This window comes from Pelophylax lessonae, assembly GCF_965119305.1.
Source record: "Pelophylax lessonae genome assembly, chromosome: 5".
NCBI lineage: Eukaryota > Metazoa > Chordata > Amphibia > Anura > Ranidae > Pelophylax > Pelophylax lessonae.
In genome coordinates, this window is record NC_138772.1 from 511,368,000 (window position 1) to 511,387,029 (window position 19,030).

The following is a 19,030-nucleotide window of genomic DNA, read 5'->3' on the forward strand; positions in this document are numbered from 1 at the left end:
AACGAGGATTGGGGGGACGCGGGGAGTGAGGGGAAACGCCTGAAACTTCTCCCTACAGACCTGATCCACCATAGACGAGATACACCCGAGACTTCCCATTAATTTAGGGATCAATCACCTGCTTAAGGCTCAATTCACATGGCAAAAAGAAATAAAAATTCTATCCTTATACTAAGTGACCGATATTTTAAAATTTCTAAGAGCTCTTTCAGACAGGAAACAACGCTTACTAACCTCTGAAATGTGATCTGTGTTGGATCACTTTTCAGATGATGGTATAGCAGTGGCTGGCAGGCATCCAGGAAGCACTACAGTTGTCTTTTTTTTATTTTTTTATTTATTTTTTATTTGTGTGCTGAACTGCATTGGAAGTTTTTGCCTCGCAGTTGTGTAGACTCTGGGCCCCTTCACATTGCTCCACTGAGGAGAAAAGAACTGTGGTAAAGCCCTGTTTACACCAGAGAGCAGTGTGGGAAACATGCGTTCCGTGCGAGTTTCCTGTACCACATTCAAAACACACTGCAGTGGGTGTCAATATTAATGACACCCAGACACAGGTTGCAAACGCAGCAAGTTTGCCTGCACTGAATCAATTGGTACCGAAGTACCATGCGATCCAATGGCAGTGCGTGCATGGGCTCAACCTGCACTGCACTGAAGTGCTTGCAAATCCACCGGGAACACACAATGAGTTCCTGTGTGATTCCTAGTGTTAACCGCCCCCAGAAACGCATATGCATTTTCACTACTTTTTATGCGTTTTCTGGTTGCCAGACTTCCTAGGCATAAAACATGAACATATGACTCAAAAAACCCACCAAAATTACAAGCACTGTGCTTTTGATGCATTTTCTACTCATTTTAACCACTTTGCGTCCGCTCACAGTAATACTACTGCGGCAGAGTGGCTCGTTATCGTCTGACGACGTAGTATTAACGTCGTCAGACACTCCCCTTCTGGGCGGCGCTTGCGCGCCGCTGGAGGCTCGCTCCCGCTGTTTTCATTCACAGCGGGAGTCGGGCCAGGGGAGGAGCAGCAGCGATCGCCGCTGCTCTGCCCCGATCGACGGGGATCTAGTGTGGAGATCCGCCCGCCTGTGTAAACACAAGCGGACGGATCTCCATAGTGACAGATCGGACTGTTCAGCATAGCTGGACATCCGATCTGTCCCTGAGTCACTCAGTCACCTCCCCCCCTACACGTCAGTAAGCACCAGGCATACATTAACCCCTCCCTCTCCAATAAAATTAACCCCTTCCCTGCCAGTGTCATGTCAAAAATGTCAGTCAAGGGTCCGATCTGTCCGCCGCAATGTCGCAGTCCCACAAAAAAAAAAAAAAAAAAAAAAAAAAAAAAAAAAAAAAAAAAAAAAATCGCAGATCGCCGCCATTACGCGTTAAAAAAAAAAAAAAAAAACACCAAAAATGACAGAAATCTTTCCCTTTGTTAGTAAACACGATAACTTTTGCGCAAACCAATCAAAATACGCTTATTGTGATTTTTTTTTACCAAACATATGTAGCAGAAAACAAATTGGCCAAAAAAATTTTAAAAAATTGGTTTTTACATCTTTTTTTGGGGGAATTTCATATAAAAAAAATGTTAAAAATATTGTTATTTTTTCAAAATAAACGCTCTTTTTTTGTTTATAGCGCAAAAAGTAAAAATCGCACAGGTGATCAAATACCACCAAAAGAAAGCTCTGTTTGTGGGAAAAAAAGGACGTAAATTTCGTTTGGGTACGGCGTCGCAGGACCGCGCAATTGTCAGTTGAAGTCGCACAGCGCCGAATCGCAAAAAGTGGCCTGGACGGAAGACAGCAAAATCCTCCGGTGGTAAAGTGGTTAATGAGCTGCGTTTTAGATGCGCTTTTTAAACATGCCCCAAAAATACGGCATGTGGGACAAAACTTTTTTTTCCCCCTTTTGGATAGAGTAAGGGGGGGTTATAACCCCTGTAAGGTTTACTTTTGCCATCTGCATTGTATTGCTGAGATTTCCCTTCACTTCCTGTCCCACAGGCAAAACAGGAAGTGAGACAAAATCCCTGCAAATTTAGCGAATCTAGAACTAGTGACCCCATTGGAAGAGTTCCCCTTTTCTGGGGATACCCAAAATTTTGGATTTTCTTCTTCTTTCACTGATAATGGTAAAACAGGACAAATATAGAGAGGAATGGGGGCACAGACAGCAATAAAAACTGACAAGTGTTCTAACACCTCTCCCCTCTATCCAAGAATGAAGAAGAAAAAAAAAAAAAAAAAGATTTTGCCTTTTGTTATACTTTGTTATAAATTTTTGGTCCACTCGTTAACCACACCAAAAGCACTTTAACCACTGATCAGTGTGACGGGGCCCTCATTGAATGCAATAGGGAAGACTGACCGGTGAATCTGGTGCAGCTGTGCATGGTAGCCAATCAGCTTCTAAAGCTGGGTACACACTATACAATTTTCTTTAGATTTTTTCCATTAGATTTACAAAATCATATAAAATATGACACTTTTACTTTGTTTGCATGCAATCAGGCAGGTCCTTGCACTACATAGTGGAAGGCAAATCTAAAGGAAATCAAACAAAAAAAAGTTGTATATAGTGTGTATCCAGCTTAAAGTGGAGTTCCGGCCACAAAAATCGACCTAATCGATTTTGGGGCCATCCGCTTGCTTATTTGTTACCTGAAAAACAAATGAGTAGTTAAGATTTTTTTTTTACTTACCTTATTATTGAAGAAAATATACTCACCTTTCCTTCCACTTCCTCCCTCTGTGGCCACGGCACGCGCCGTCACTTCCTGTCCCGCAATGCATCCTGGGAGCTCTTACTCATCACTCCCAGGATGCAATGGGCAGTGATGTAGGCGGCCGGCCGCTCCTCTCATCGCGCTATTTGCAAACAGAAAATAACGCAATGATAGGCATCCCTATACTATGCCGATCGCATAGTACTGGGCATGCGCGAGATTTCGCGCTGCATTCACCGGCCCCTCTCCATCTTGAACCTGGAAGCATTTTTTCCCCCGAAAAAAACTATTTAGTCCCGGTGTTCCGTGAGAATTACCTACCCTTGAGAAAAACCTACCCTTGTCACTTCCGGTTGCACGGCAGTGTGTGTAATGCGGCGTTTACATTAAAACAGCTGTGCTGCAATACGAGTCATCTCCACTCCTATCCCTGTCACTTCCCTCATCTCGGCTAGTAAATATAAAAGCGGCGGCGGGTGTATGAAAAGATAAATCACGGAGCCGACAGCCGCTTTTATATTTACTAGCCGAGTTGAGGGAAATCACAGGGACAGGAGCGGAGATGACTCGTATTGCAGCCGAGATGTTTTATGTAACCGCCGCGTGGGTAGGTTTTTTTCACGGAACACAGTAATAATTTCATACTAGTGTGCATGTGCACTACTCAGCTCCTCAGCTTATACATTACGTATCCGGGGCTGGGAGCATGCGCACTGCTGCACTGCTCAGCTGTTCCTGGCCGGAAGTGACGAGGGTAGGTTTTTCTCACGGGGTAGGTAATTCTAACGTTACACCGGTTCACACTACTGCGACTTGGGGGGGGGGGGGGGGGGAGGGGACGTCCCCTCTCGCCGCTTTGGAAAGCATTCCAGCAGCTCATGAGCCGCTTGGAACGGTTTCATGAGAAAGCCAACTGCAGAAAACGACACCAGGGGTTATGGTGGATATCTTCAGCCATAATCCCGATAAACCATGATGTATGTATGTATGTATGTATGTATGTATATATGTATATATATATATATATATATATATATATATATATATATATATATATATATATAATGTATTGCGGTCGGCAAGTGGTTAAGCTTTGACAAGAAAACCTGGAAGCAGATTGGTTCCCTGCAAATAAACTGCAGGTTCCCGCATCGCAACACGACTCGCAGGCAGTTCACACTGCCATAAGCCAACTGCTGGGAGTGTCAATACAAAGTTAATGACACCCCCAGATTAGTTTGCATATCGCAGTACGAACTGTCATTACAGACAGGAATCGGATCACAAAGGTGTGAACACCCATGCAATACGATTCTGGTGCGGACCAAAAAAAGGTTCCTGTGCGACTTTGGTCCAAATGCGATGAGAATTTCTCCTCTGTGCAGTTGTGTATTTTCTTGCACCCCCATTGGATACTGTAACGTTAAAAAACCATACCCCGTGGAGAAACCATACCCTCGTCACTTCCGGGCTGAAACAGCTGAGCAGTGCAGCAGTGCGCATGCTCAGAGCCCCGGATACGTGATTGAACATTAAAGAATTAGACAAGTGCGCATGCTCGGTGGGCATGAAATTCTCACGGCACTGTGTATAATGTAAAACTTGCGGCGCTTACATTAAAACAGCTCATCTGAAACGTAAATCATCTCCGCTCTTCGCCCTGTCACTGCCCTCATCTCCGGTAATAAATATAAAAGCGGCGGCGGGTGTATGAGATGTAAATGTGACGGCGATCGCGGCTCCGTGATCCGCTTTTATATTTATTACCGGAGATGAGGGCAGTGACAGGGCGAAGAGCGGAGATGATTTACGTTTCAGATGAGCTGTTTTAATGTAAGCGCCGCAAGTTTAACTACCGTGAGAAATCCATACCCTCCGTAGCGGAACCGGAAGTGACGAGGGTATGGTTTTCTCACGGGTATGGATTTTTCACGGAACAGATACCATTGGGCCAAAAGCACACATTGATGCAATAAAAAAAAAAAAAAAAAAATGCACTGCAACCAGATTTTGTGGTACTTTTGTACCATGCGATCCAGTGCAGGCAGAGGAGTTTGGGGTGTCATTAATATTGACATAAAATATGAACAGAGTATATCCCTCTATAGTGTGTATTTGTCTAAGTCCAGAGCACATAAGCCCCGTACACACGTAGCGATTGTCGGCCGTAAATATTCGGCCGATGACCGATCGGCCGATTGTAGGCTTGTTAGTATGATGCTTCCGACAACCGACAGCGCATTTTCGGCCGAACAGAATCGGGTGTGCAGACTTTAAAATTTTTGTTGGCCAACACCAGAACGGCCGATTGTTTGCCAGTCAGTACAGATTTCGGCTGACAGACAGCAGATGAGCAAGACTGGGCATGCTCAGAAAAGAAAAAAAGACAAGGAAAGTTAACCATCACATGACATCACTTTTGCAGTCGGCTGTTGTTGGCCAACAAAATTTGTGTGCAGTCTTTTGCAGTTTTCAGCAGACACGACAGCCCTGGACAAAAGACGGCCGATCGTTCGGCCGACGATCAGTACGTGTGTACGGGGCTTAAGTGTCATTTATATCTGCTGCTTCATTCCTTGGCTATCAGCACGAGTCACTTCTGACAAGTTTTTCTGACACCAAGAGAAAAAAGGTGACAAGGGATTAATCTCCAACACACAACCTGCGATTGACAGCCTCAGCTCTGTTCCTGTGTGAGGCCAAGTTCACAAATATGCAAATTGGGTGTTTTAGACCGCATCCAATTCGCATGACATGTGAATGTTACCAATGGAGCCGGTTCACATGTCCGGAGCAGTTTTGAAAAGGGTCCTATGCGTTTTTGTGTCCGGTACAGGGAAACAAATTCAGCCCTGAATCACACCAGAACCGGTAAACACAAACGCACCGGACTCCAGACTGCAAACCGCAGCTGGACATATGTGAACCCAGCCTGAAAGGGGGGGGGGGGGGGGGGGGAGTTATCCCATCCCACACTGCAGAGTGTAATTTTCACCTCCCCACTCACTGTTTTCTGACAGCTCAGACAAGCTGCATAGATTCTGGACTTTGAATGGATGACTGCATGGGAAAACTGCACATAAACAGGTACAACTTAAGTAGGAGGATTCTTTTCATCTCAGTATCACCTGAGGCCAGTCACTTCACTGGGTATAGGTATATGCAAGAGCGGCTTTGAAATTGCGCTACTTCAGCACGATTTCAAAGCTGCAGATCAGTGCGATTTGGACCTCTGCTTTCATTGCAGCTTATCACTTCACAGAAGTCAATGCAAGCCGCAATGAAATCGCAAAAAAAAAAAAAAGTAGCAATGATTTGAACCATTCCATTGCCAGTAACGGGATGTGACCTGTACAATTTTTACAATTCAAAAATCGCATGACAAATCGCACGCATGTGAACCAGGGCTTGGGGTTTACAATAATAACACAATGTGTAGCGCTAAACATTGCGTTATTATTGTTGTATTTGGTTTTTTCTATAGATCAAGTGTATTGCTGCTTTCTTTTCTTCATTATCAGCACAATTTTTAAATTTCATTTATCACTTAGCGCAGGATTCTTAGAATATTTTTACTTGGGGTTTACAATCACTGTAAAGCTGGGATCACGCTTGCACATGCAGTTTTTTTTTAATGTTCTCCCAGGTGTTTATCTTTTTAATGTTATCAGCTCCATAGACTCATTGAACCCTATGGATATTATATTGGGAATTGACACTATAAAAGACGCACACATGAGAAATGCACAGGTGTGATCACACTACAAAGAAATAAAAGTAAGCCTTTTGTTGTGTATAGTCACACATAACATGGCACAGGTGTGACCGGGGTCATGTGACCACATCTCCGATCACATGCGGTAACACGCAGGGCTCTCCTGAGCAGACAGCTGTCAGTGTGAAGTCTGGCGAGGGGGCGGAGCAATGAGCATGGAAGCACATGACACCATGTACTTTTTTTTTCTTCTTCTGACAACTTTATTAAAAATGTCTAAATGACATTTCATTCATTTCTACGCATGGCGGCTCAGCAACAGTGCCTAGAAATAAGACAGTATATGGAACCTTGAGGTGAGCTCCGGTCCACTACAGAAAACCGCAAGCAGCGTTCATGTACACAACTAAGCCCCGGTTCACATTTGTGCGATCACAGAGATCGCATGTAATTCGGAGCGCACTGCTCCTAAATTACATGTGATCTCATGTGCGGTGTAAATTCAGCCATACACTTTGTATGGCTGAATTTTCACCGAAATCGCACTAAACACGCACCGGACTCTTTTTTTATCCGCAGCAGAATCGGACCGCATGGTGGTTCACACTTGTGCGATCCGATTCTGTGCAAACTTACAGATCGCACTGCGATATGCGATCTCAACTGGGGGTGTTAACTTTTAATTGACACCCCCTGCGTATCGCATATGGCAGTGTGAACTGCCAGGGGTGCGGATGCGATGCGAGAACACGCTGCATATTTGCAGCGTTCCCGCACCGCACAAATGTGAACCGGCACCAATTGGTATAGTTTTCGTCTGAAATAAAATCAGAAGAACAAATTGCAAAACAGCATGCTCAGAAACGAGGGAATACATTACAACCAGAGGTGCACCCAAATTTTGGCTGCCAAAACATATGGGAAAACAATGGTTTTAACTGGCAATTTGCCGATACAAGAAAAAAGGTGCTGATAATGGCGCCGAAAAAACACACTATTAAGCCGCAAATTTGCGGCGATTTTACTGGGCTTATGGTTTGTTTTTCATAGGTCATGTGACATCAAAAAAATGTAACACGGGTGCCTTAATGATGCATTTTCAATGCATTTCAACTAGGGATGCACCGATCCGATATTCGGATCGGATATCGGCACCGATACTGCCACAATAGCTGGATCGGGGGGGGGGGGGGATTGGTAAAATGAACCGATCCAGGGGCTGATCCAATGCGGAGTCCCGGCTCAGCCGTCCCTTACTTGCACGGAGCCGCCGATCCGGTTTTGCTGAGTCCCAGCTCAGCCGTCCCTTACTTGCATGGAGCCGCCGATCCACTGCACCGATCCAGTTTTGCTGAGTCCCGGCTCAGCCGTCCCTTACTTGCACGGAGCTGCCAATCTGGTTTTGCCGAGTCCCAGCTCAGCCGTCCCTTACTTGCACGGAGCTGCCAATCTGGTTTTGCCGAGTCCCAGCTCAGCCGTCCCTTACTTGCACGGAGCCACCAATACGTGGGCTGATCCGGTTTTGCTGAGTCCCGGCTCAGCCGTCCCTTACTTGCACGGAGCCGCCGATCCGGTTTTGCCGAGTCCCAGCTCAGCCGTCCCTTACTTGCACGGAGCCGCCGATCCGTGGCCCGATCCGGTTTTGCCGAGTCCCAGCTCAGCCGTCCCTTACTTGCACGGAGCCGCCGATCCACTGCACTGATCTGGTTTTGCTGAGTCCCGGCTCAGCCGTCCCTTACTTGCACGGAGCCACCAATACGTGGGCTGATCCGGTTTTGCTGAGTCCCGGCTCAGCCATCCCTTACTTGCACGGAGCCGCCGATCCGGTTTTGCCGAGTCCCAGCTCAGCCGTCCCTTACTTGCACGGAGCCGCCGATCCGTGGGCCGATCCGGTTTTGCCGAGTCCCAGCTCAGCCGTCCCTTACTTGCACGGAGCCGCCGATCCACTGCACTGATCTGGTTTTGCTGAGTCCCGGCTCAGCCGTCCCTTACTTGGTGTAGTAGTAGTATGGGATGGGAGCCGCTTCTTCCTGTATAGGACCGGCTCACAGGCGGAGTGATATCAGATGCACTCCGCCTGTGAATGGAGGAGCCGTACACAGGAAGCAGCGGCTTTGCTCTGTACTGCAGCCGCATGCATATTGTGTATGTGTGTAGTTCCGGATCGGTATCGGCAGATACACAATGCCAGATATCGGTATCGGGACAAGAAAGTCGGATCGGTGCACCCTTAATTTCAACAGGGAGGTGCGAAATGCAGCAGTCAGGGTTTTTAACACCACAACGGAAACGTAATGGACCAGCTTTTCTTGCGATAAAGGTGCCAATAATGGCCGACAAATTCCTATTTATTTAAATTGATATTAATTTAAAAAAAAATCGATCAGAATACAATTTATAAATACAAAATAATAAATATTTTTTAAAAACTATCATTTTCAGCACCAAAATGTCCGGTGCACCTCTAAGGCCACTTTCACACTTGTGCAACCTAAAAGTTGCGCAATTTTGCCTGGACTTGAAGCTGTCTATGGACCTCAAAATGCATTAAAGTAGGAACAAAGTAGTGCAGGGAGGGACTACTTTAAAGTTGCACAGATATGAACGGTACTCATTGCAAATCATTGAGTACGACTTGTCATGCAACTTTGCAGTCCCAAGTTGCAGGAAAAGTTGCATAAGTGTGCAAGGGGCCAAATTACAACACATGACATCACTTCCGAAGATGTGTATTCTGTTGTACCAGGATTTTCAGGAGTTGAGTCACCTCTTCATTTTAATGGGAGACTAGCATGGGAAAAAAACAAATTGGATGATCAATCATCTGATATTCTCATGTGTCCCATTGTGGAGATTTCCCTTCACTTCCTGTCCCATAGCCAAACAGGAAGTGAGAGGAAATCCCTGCAAATTAAGGGACCCCCAGGTCACCAAAACTAGTGTCCCCATTGGAAGGATTTCCCCTCTTTTACTTCACTTTCAATGATAATGGTAAACAGAGGGAGAATCTCCCCAACGGGGACACAACGGGGACACAGACAGCAATAAAAAACTAAGTTTTGCCCTCAGTTAAACTTGAAACCCTGGTGGGCGGGGTGAAACATCTGTGGGCATGGCCTAGTCAGAGACTTGTACTCTAAAGCTGATTAGATTTGTACATATGCCGGTTTATGGTTATGCAATATCACATATCCACGGTATTGCATATCACCATCATTTTTAAAATACCGTATATTTCTGTCTGCTGGGCTTCCCCTCGCGTCTCCCCGCTGTGTTGGACTCTCGGCTCAGCTCTCCATCCACTAGAACGAAGCCGCTACTTCCTGTATAGGGCCGGCTCACAGGCGGAGTGATATCAGATGTACTCCGCCTGTGAGAGGAGGAGCCATACACATGAAGCAGCGGCTTTGCTCTATACTGCAGCCGCATGCTTCCCCCTGGGCTCAGCCACAGAGCCACTGCCTACTACAAGCAAATCTCTGCAAGTACCTACCTACCCACTATATACTGTGGATAGATTATATTATATATCTATATTAGAGCTGCACGATTCTGGCCAAAATGAGAATCACGATTTTTTAGCTTGGAATAAAGATCACGATTCTCTGTGTAACAAAAAAAAATTGGGATAACTTTACTGTTACGTTTTTTTATTCATTAAAGTTTATTAATTGCGTTTGAAAGACTGCTGCGCAAATACAGTGTAACATAAAATATTACAACAATCGCCATTTTATTCTGTAGGGTCTCTGCTAAAAAAATATATAAAATGTTTGGGGGTTCTAAGTACTTTTCTAGCAAAAAAAAAAAAAATGATTTTAACTTGCAAGCAACAAATGTCAGAAAAAGATCCAGTCTTTAAGAGGTTAAACTTCCTTTCTCCCTGGCAGAGGGAAGGAAAAGATACAATGTAATCATTTTGTTTATAGTTAGTGGGAGACTTAGGCTCCATGTACACGGGACGCTGGAAATGGCCGTTTAGGAGCAGTTGGGCGTTTTTTTCAGAAGCCCCTGAACCCATCTACATTTTATCTTATCTGTCCATGTACACCAGGTCGTTTACAGTCATTTGCAGGCAGTTGCGTTCAGGGACTGTTTTTAGAACGCAATTATTTGCATTCAAACGTGTGTTTCCCGGCGTTTCAAACGCACAAACGCGTCCGAACGCGTCTGAACGCGATGACCCGCGTTTAGCGTTCGCGTTTTTCCATTTTAAAGGGGAATAATTTTTTTGACCTCTAGGAACGCTTCTAAACGCAAACGCCCGCAAACGCTGCTAAACGCGGGTACAAACGCGACCGAACGGACGTTTCAAACGTCCTAAAAATTCCAGCATTCAAAGGGACTTTTAACAACGTCCCGTGTACATGGAGCCTAATGCTGATAGGCGTTTGAGGGAGGAAAGATACAATGTAATCATTTTGTTTATAGTTACTGGGAGTTTTCCACAGCTGTTTTCTCTGCTCCCTCAGCTATGCAAAGAATCGAGCATAAGTCAGGTTTAGATCGTCAGGGGGGGTGAATCGAGATCGCGATTTTCATACGATTAATCGTGCAGCTCTAATATATATATTATATATACACACACACACATATATACACACACGTACACATACAACACACATATATATTCGAATCAATGGGCTGCTATGCCTGTGCAAATGTGAACCAGGCCTAAAGCAATAGTAAAGTAATTTATAAATAAAAAGACACCGGTCCTCCTGCAGGTTTAACCACTTCTGGACCGCAAGGATTTGCCGACTTAAAGAGGTTGTAAACTCGTTTTAAAATTTTTTTTTTTTTTTACAACCTGCAATAGAAAGACATAATGAGCTAGTATGCATCGCATACTAGCTCATTATGAAATACTTACCTTAGAACGAGCCCCCGCCGTGCCGCTCTCTTACCTGTATGACGGGCGACATGACATGTCGCCCGTCTTCCGGGATCGCAGCATCCGGCCATCTGATTGGCCGGAGCCGCGGTGACGTCACTCCCGCGCACGCGCGCAGGAGCCGACGGTCACGGCACGGGGCTCTGAAGGAACGGCACGATCAGCCGTTCCTTCAGAGCGCATGCGCCAGTGACGTCACTGGCTCCATTAAAGGTAAATATCTCCTAAACGGTGCAAGTTTAGGAGATATTTACAGTACCTATAGGTAAGCCTTATCATAGACTTACCTATAGGTACAACTTCCTGAGGAGGGTTTACTTCCTCTTTAATGACCAGGCCCTCGGATCGGAGCGTCAGGACCAGTCAGCACCAGGTAGGCCAGACACTGCTTGATGGCTTATATTAGGCCTGGTTCACAGAGTCTGTACTGACTGACTATATAATAATGTGCAAAAGTGAACCAAAGTCCTTGAATTCAGCAATGACATTGTAGTGAGGTAGAAATGTAAAAATTTTAATTGAATACCGTGGCAAAACCTTAATTAATCACAGCATGGAAATCGGATACTGTCACATGCCTATTTCTACACCATGGTGACTGGCTGGGGGAGTCTCTGTCATGTACGGCACCTTTTTCCAAGTTGCACAGAAGCACATTGCAAAGGTGTGAACGGGTCCCATAGACAATAATGGGATTCCTTGAGTTGTGCTAAAAATCACGCAGGTATGAGGTCGGCCATACACCGTTCAGCAGGAAACTACTGAGATTCCAACCGTTATGGGGCAGGCTGAACGATCAATCAACTTGGATACAACCAAACCACCAGATTCCCTTGAGATCATCGCAAGTAGCTGCTACGGCCGCTAGCGATAATCACCGTCTTCTCCCTCCCCTCTGGGAGAACACAATGGTTTGGCTGGATGGATTCCAGTCGGCACGGTCCGTGTTGATGGGGGAATCGTGCAAATTTGGTTGCAAGAAAGAAATTTGCAACATATATACACACACACACATTATATACACACCACATATTTGAGGGATTGACCGATTATTGGCAAAGCTGATATATTGAGGGCCGATATGCACTTTCCCTGATATATTGGAATCGGCGCTGGAGGTTTCCAATATTGCCGATATTTCGGGAAAGTGCTGTACCGGGGTAATGTCTGCAGCTAGAGGCATCACCCCAGTACTGGTGTCCATAGCTGATGGTTGGCTGTCATTACAAGGAGCGGGAGGGGACGTCCCCCCCCCCCCCCCCACTTCCACGTACTCGGCGCCAAATTAAAAAAAATGACAGCATTCAAAACAGCCAAACTTGGCGTTTTGAATGCTTTTAAGTGCAGAGGAGGGGTTTGGGGTATTTTAGAGCCCCAGATCCTTCCACAAAAGTACCTGTTAATTAAGCTGATTGAACCCTGCACTATCTGCTGTTTGACCAATGTGCAATCTTTCGGTTTTATTGCATGGCCACCATATACAGATCATTTTATATATACAAAGCTGCATAGGAAAAAAAAAAAAAAAAAAACCCTACACACCACAAAAGACGACACTGATTGGCCCCACACAAGCAACTTCCCCCTTCATCTTCCAGGCCAGCTACTAATGGACCATACACACTATACAATTGTCTTTAGATTTTTTCCTTTAGATTTACCAAAACCATATAATATTGAGGTCACACCTAAACACTTAAGCTGAACAATACAGAACTTTTGTTGTCATATTTATCTTCAAATATGTAGTGCAAGGGTCTGCCAGATGCATACAAATTGAAAGTGTTGGTTTTGGTAACCCTAAGGCTGCATTCACATGTCAGCTTATAATCGCGGGCAGAACCGCCGCGGTTCCGCCCGCGATTCGGAGATTTATTGCAAATCGCGGGACGCCTAGCGTTGCCCGTTGATTTGCAATAGCCCCCCAAACGCCGAGCGATGTTGCCGCGATTTACGCCCGCCGAATCGCGGCAACATCGTGCAAACAAAATCGCGGGACGCAATACGCTCCAAAAAAGTACAAGAGCTTCTTTGGAGCGAATTGCGTCCCGCGATTTTGTTTGCGCGATGTTGCCGCGATTCGGCGGGCGTAAATCGCGGCAACATCGCTCGGCGTTTGGGGGGCTATTGCAAATCAACGGGCAACGCTAGGCGTCCCGCGATTTGCAATAAATCTCCGAATCGCGGGCGGAACCGCGGCGGTTCTGCCCGCGATTATAAGCTGACATGTGAATGCAGCCTTAAGGAAAAAATCTAAAGACAATTGTATAGTGTGTATCCAGCTTTACAATTTGTATATAATCAGGCAGGAAATCTAACAAAAGTTGTATAGCGTGTATCCAGTTTAAGGCCACTCCTATGCGTGTTGCTTTTGAGCGTTTCTGCGGTGCTTTTTGCGTTTTTGAACACAATTTGCGTTTTTTTTTTTTTTTTTGCTGGGCAGATTTAAAAATGCAAATTGCAGTAAAAACCCTCTGCATGCTTCTCTGCAGCTTCTCAATTGAAGTCTATTGAATCAAAAATGCAAAAAAAAAAAGGACTGTTTTGCATTTAAAAAAAGTCTCTGATCCTTTCTAAAGCGCAGAGGCCCAAAAATGTATTGATGTGAAAGAGATCCATGGGAACCCATGTTAAAAATAAATAAATGTCCTGCGTTTCTGCAAAAAAAAAAAAAAGCATGAAAAAACGCATTGGTGTGAATGGAGCCTTAGAGAGATGATTGGCTCCGCCCCCCTAAAGGAAACAAATCAGAAAGTTTAAAAGGCCCCTCCCCTTTCCTGACCCTCACTACTTGTGTTCCCGCCCCCTCCACAATCTTTGTTTTTTGTACAGACTGGAATTTTTTTTTTTTTTTTTTTATTTGAGCCTGGGTTCACCCGTCTTTTAGACCCCTTTCACACTTGTGCGACTTTTCCTGCAACTTGGGATTGTAAAGTCACATGACAAGTCGTACTCCATGATTTCCAATGAGTACCATTCATATCTATGCAACTTCAAGTCTCAGCGACTTCATAGTAGTCCCTGCACTACTTTAGTCCGACTTTGATGCGACTTACGGTCCAGAGACCTCATGATTACACAGGCATTGCTTCAGGTCATGTTAAAGTCACATAACTTTCAGGTCTCATACAAATGTGAAGGGGCCTTGGGCTCGGTTTATACTGCGGCGGCTTCAAAGTCGCCCAACTTCAGCGCAGCTTGCAAACAACTTCTTTATTAGAAGTCAATGCAAGCCGATGTGAAGTCGCCCCCAAGTAGTGCAGGAACCTTTTTCTAAGTCTGAGCGATTCGCACAGGTTTGTATGGCTGAAATCACATCTACACTAAAATAGTGCAGGACCCCCCGAAATCACATTGCATAAGTGTTCACACCTATAGGATTCGATTCTGGCAATCGCGCTGTTTTGCAATCCTGCAGCAGATCGCATGGAGGATTTACAATGCAGTGCGGGAAGCGGGGGGGGGGTGCTCCCTCCATGCAGATCCGGGGGGGGGGGGGGGGGGTAGCGTCCCGGTCTCGGCATGTAGATAGCAGACGGACCGGATTGGTGGGTGGGATCGGTGGGTGTCGCTGGTGGAATTGGATGGTGTCAGGGATGGGGGGACAGTCGGTGGGTGGGTGATGGGATCGGTGGGTGTCAGAAGCGGTCGGTGGGATAAGATGGTGTCAGGGATGGGGGGGAGCAGTTGGTGGATGGGATTGGATGTGTCGGGGATTGGATCAATGATCGGTCGGTGGGTGATGGGATTGGTAGGCACCGGGGGCAGTCGGCGGGTGATGGGATCGGTAGGCGCCGGGGGCCGTCGGCGGGTGATGGGATCGGTAGGCGCCGGGGGCCGTCGGCGGGTGATGGGATCGGCGGGTGTCGGGGTTGGTCGGTGACCCCACTGCCAGTTGAAGCTCATTCCTCCACCAACGTCCAATCATTCTATACAATCAGACATGGAATATTCCGTTTTATCCGGCCATGTGCAGATCCCCTATAGATGGCGCTGTGCGCTCCATATTGTTTCTGCCCCATCAATCGGCCGGTGTGTATTGAAGCCGCCCCATGTTCTGTGTTATGGATGGGATAATGGAATGAAGACGGTACAACGATTGTATGGAGGATTCACTCATCCACCCAGAAATATACATTTCTCTTCTGCCACAACCGATCGACTTTGGTCAGTGGAAACCGTCACACATCACCGGCCGATCATTTGCGTCCCACTTGGCTGATTGTTTACTTGTATTGTCCCGTGTATGACCCCCCCCCACATAGCAACACATCCATCCATCCAGGAGGAAGTCACTTGGGCTATGGGGTGCTTCGCTACCAAAATGCAGATTGGGGGTGCTCTAATTCAGATCTGGGGGGGGGGTGCTCCCTCCATGCAGATCTGGGGGGGTGCTCCCTCCATGCAGATCCTGTGATTGGGGGGTGCTCTGCTTCCTCTATGCAGACTGGGGGGGGGGGGTGCTACCTCCATGCAGATCCTGGGGGGGGGTGCTACCTCCATGCAGATCCAGGGGGGGTGCACCCTCCATGCAGATCCAGGGGGGGGTGCACCCTCCATGCAGATCCAGGGGGGGTGCACCCTCCATGCAGATCCTGGGGGGGGGGGGTGCACCCTCCATGCAGATCCTGGGGGGGGGGGGTGCACCCTCCATGCAGATCCAGGGGGGGGGGTGCACCCTCCATGCAGATCCTGAGGGGGGGGGGTGCACCCTCCATGCAGATCCTGAGGGGGGGGGGGTGCACCCTCCATGCAGATCCTGAGGGGGGGGGGGTGCACCCTCCATGCAGATCCTGGGGGGGGGGTGCACCCTCCATGCAGATCCTGGGGGGGGGGGGTGAAACCCTCCATGCAGATCCTGGGGGGGGGGGTGAACCCTCCATGCAGATCCTGGGGGGGGGGAGGTGCACCCTCCATGCAGATCCTGGGGGGGGGGGTGTTCTGGCTTCCTCTATGCAAACTGGGGGGGGGGTTGTGCTCACTCCGTGCCGATCCTGGGGGGGGGGGGGGGTGCAGCGCTCCGGTCTCGGCAGGTAGATCGCAGACAGACCGGATCGGTGGGTGTCGGGGGTGATCGGATGGGATCGGTGATCGGGGGGGGGCGGTCAGTGGGTGATGGGGTCGGTAGGTGTCGGGGGGGGGGGGCGGTCGGTGTCCCCGGCTCTCCTCCTCCTATACGTAACGCCCTGTGTCGGTCGCCATATTTTCTGTTATGTCGACATCGGGAACGTCGATGCGCTCACCCCTCCCCTCCCCCTCCCGGGGCTCATCCGCCCCCAACTTACACCCGATCGGGCGTCACCCCCCCCCCCGCAGTGAGCCCCCCTCCCCCGCACTGTGACCCGATAAACAGCGTGTAAAGTTGGTGGTGTGAGTTATGTGTGGGGGGAGGGGGTGTGATCTCCGGTGCCCCGCTCCTCTCACGTGTCCCCTCCCCCCCTCCTCCCCGGGGGAAGTTTTCTCACCTGCGGTTGTACGGAGATCGGAGGGCGGACGGTCGGTGCTCCCCGGGCCGGGAGATTGCCATCGGAATACACAGAAATCCTCCGACCATCAGCGGGGAATCTACGCCAAAAGCCACATGATCTGTCACGTCATCCGCCCGATTTGCATACGATACTCCGCAACTCCGCCGGATCGCCGCTCCGATCTTGCGCAAAGTTGCGCACTGACATCTCCCCGGAGCGCCCATTGTCAGGGGGGGAGGGGAGAGAGGGGCGGGGCCTACCGATCACTTCATCCGATCCCTTCTATTCCACCGACATCGGGGGGGGGGGGGGGGGACACATTGTGGGGGATGGAAAGTTCAGGGTGTCATCGAGGAGACAACTGTTGATCCCGACCACGTGTTTGAGGGGGGGGGGGGGCAGAGTATACAGAATACTAGTAAAGACATGGCAGGGGGATCTGTGTGCTGGGGGAGAGGATAGAGGGGGCTGGTAAAGACATGGCAGGGGCATTAGTGTGCTGGGGGAGTAAAGGAATGGCAGAGGTGATCAGTGTGCTGGGAGAAGAATAGTATAGAGAAGTAACAATGTGCTGGGGCAAAGTATAGAGAGGGCTAGTAAAGGCCTGGCAGAGGGTATTATTGTATGGGGGGGGGGGGGGAGTGACAGGACATAGCAGAGGGGGTCAGTGTGCTGGGTGAGAAGACGACTATAGAGAGGACCTGTAAAAACATGGCAGAGAGGGTCAGGGTATAGAGGGGGGTCAGGAATCAGGGTATAGAGAGGTCAGGAGTCAGAGTATAGAGAGGGTCAGGAGTCGGTATAGAGGGGTCAGGGTATAGAGGGAGTCAGGGTATAGAGGGGGTCAGGGTATAGAGGGGGGTCAGGAATCAGGGTATAGAGAGGTCAGGAGTCGGTATAGAGGGGGTCAGAATATAGAGGGGGTCAGGAGTCGGTATAGAGGGGTCAGGGTATAGAGGGAGTCAGGGTATAGAGGGGGGTCAGGAATCAGGGTATAGAGAGGTCAGGAGTCGGTATAGAGGGGGTCAGAATATAGAGGGGGTCAGGAGTCAGGGTATAGAGGGGTCAGGAGTCAGGGTATAGAGGGGTCAGGAGTCAGGGTATAGAGGGGGTCAGGAGTCAGAGTATAGAGGGGGTCAGGGTATAGAGGGGGGTCAGGAGTCAGGGTATAGAGGGGGTCAGGATATAGAGGGGATCAGGAGTCAGAGTATAGAGGGGGTCAAGAGTCAGGGTATAGAGGGGGTCAGGAGTCAGGGTATAGAGGGGGTCAGGAGTCAGAATATAGAGGGGGTTAGAAGTCAGGGTATAGAGGGGGTCAGGAGTCAGGGTATAGAGGGGGTCAGGAATAAGGGTATAGAAGGGGTCAGGGTATAGAGGGGATCAGGAGTCAGGGATAGAGGGGGTCAGGGTATTGAGAGGATCAGGGTATAAAGGGGGTCAGGGTATAGAGGGGATCAGGGTATAAAGGGGGTCAGGGTAGAGAGGGGGTCAGAGTATAGGGGATCAGGGTATAGAAGGATCAGGGTATAGAGGGGATCAGGGTATTGAGGGGGTCAGGTATTGGGGGATCAGGGTATAGAAGGGGTCAGGTATGGGGGGATCAGGGTATAGAGAGGATCAGGGTTTAGAGGGGGCCAGGGTATAGAGGGGGCCAGGGTATAGAGGGGGTCAGGGTATAGAGGGGGTCAGGTATGGGGGGATCAGGGTATAGAGAGGATCAGGGTATAGAGAGGATCAGCTTATAGAGGGGATCAGGGTATAGAGAGGATCAGGGTATAGAGAGGATCAGGTTATAGAGGGGATCAGGGTAGAGAGGGGGTCAGGGTATAGAGAGGATCAGGGTATAGAGGGGGGTCAGGGTATAGAGAGGATCAGGGTTTAGAGGGGGGTCAGGGTATAGAGAGGATCAGGGTTTAGAGGGGGCCAGGGTATAGAGGGGATCAGGGTATAGAGGGGGGTCAGGAATCAGGGTATAGAGAGGTCAGGAGTCAGAGTATAGAGGGGGTCAGGGTATAGAGGGGGTCAGGAGTCAGGGTATAGAGGGGTCAGGAGTCAGAGTATAGAGGGGGTCAGGGTATAGAGGGGGTCAGGAGTCAGGGTATAGAGGGGTCAGGAGTCGGTATAGAGGGAGTCAGGGTATAGAGGGGGTCAGGGTATAGAGGGGGGTCAGGAATCAGGGTATAGAGAGGTCAGGAGTCGGTATAGAGGGG

The 19,030-nt window shown here is 48.4% G+C and overlaps 1 protein-coding gene across 1 annotated transcript in view; it reads right to left on the reverse strand.

Annotated features, from left to right (window-relative positions):
* Nucleotides 1-17,062, reverse strand: part of ZHX2 (zinc fingers and homeoboxes 2) — a 112,081-nt gene extending 95,019 nt beyond the window's left edge. Inside the window, exon 1 of the mRNA XM_082258224.1 lies at nt 16,818-17,062. The gene's annotated coding sequence lies outside the window, so the exon portion shown is untranslated. The remainder of the gene's footprint in view (nt 1-16,817) is intronic.
* Between the last annotated feature and the right edge of the window lie 1,968 nt (nt 17,063-19,030).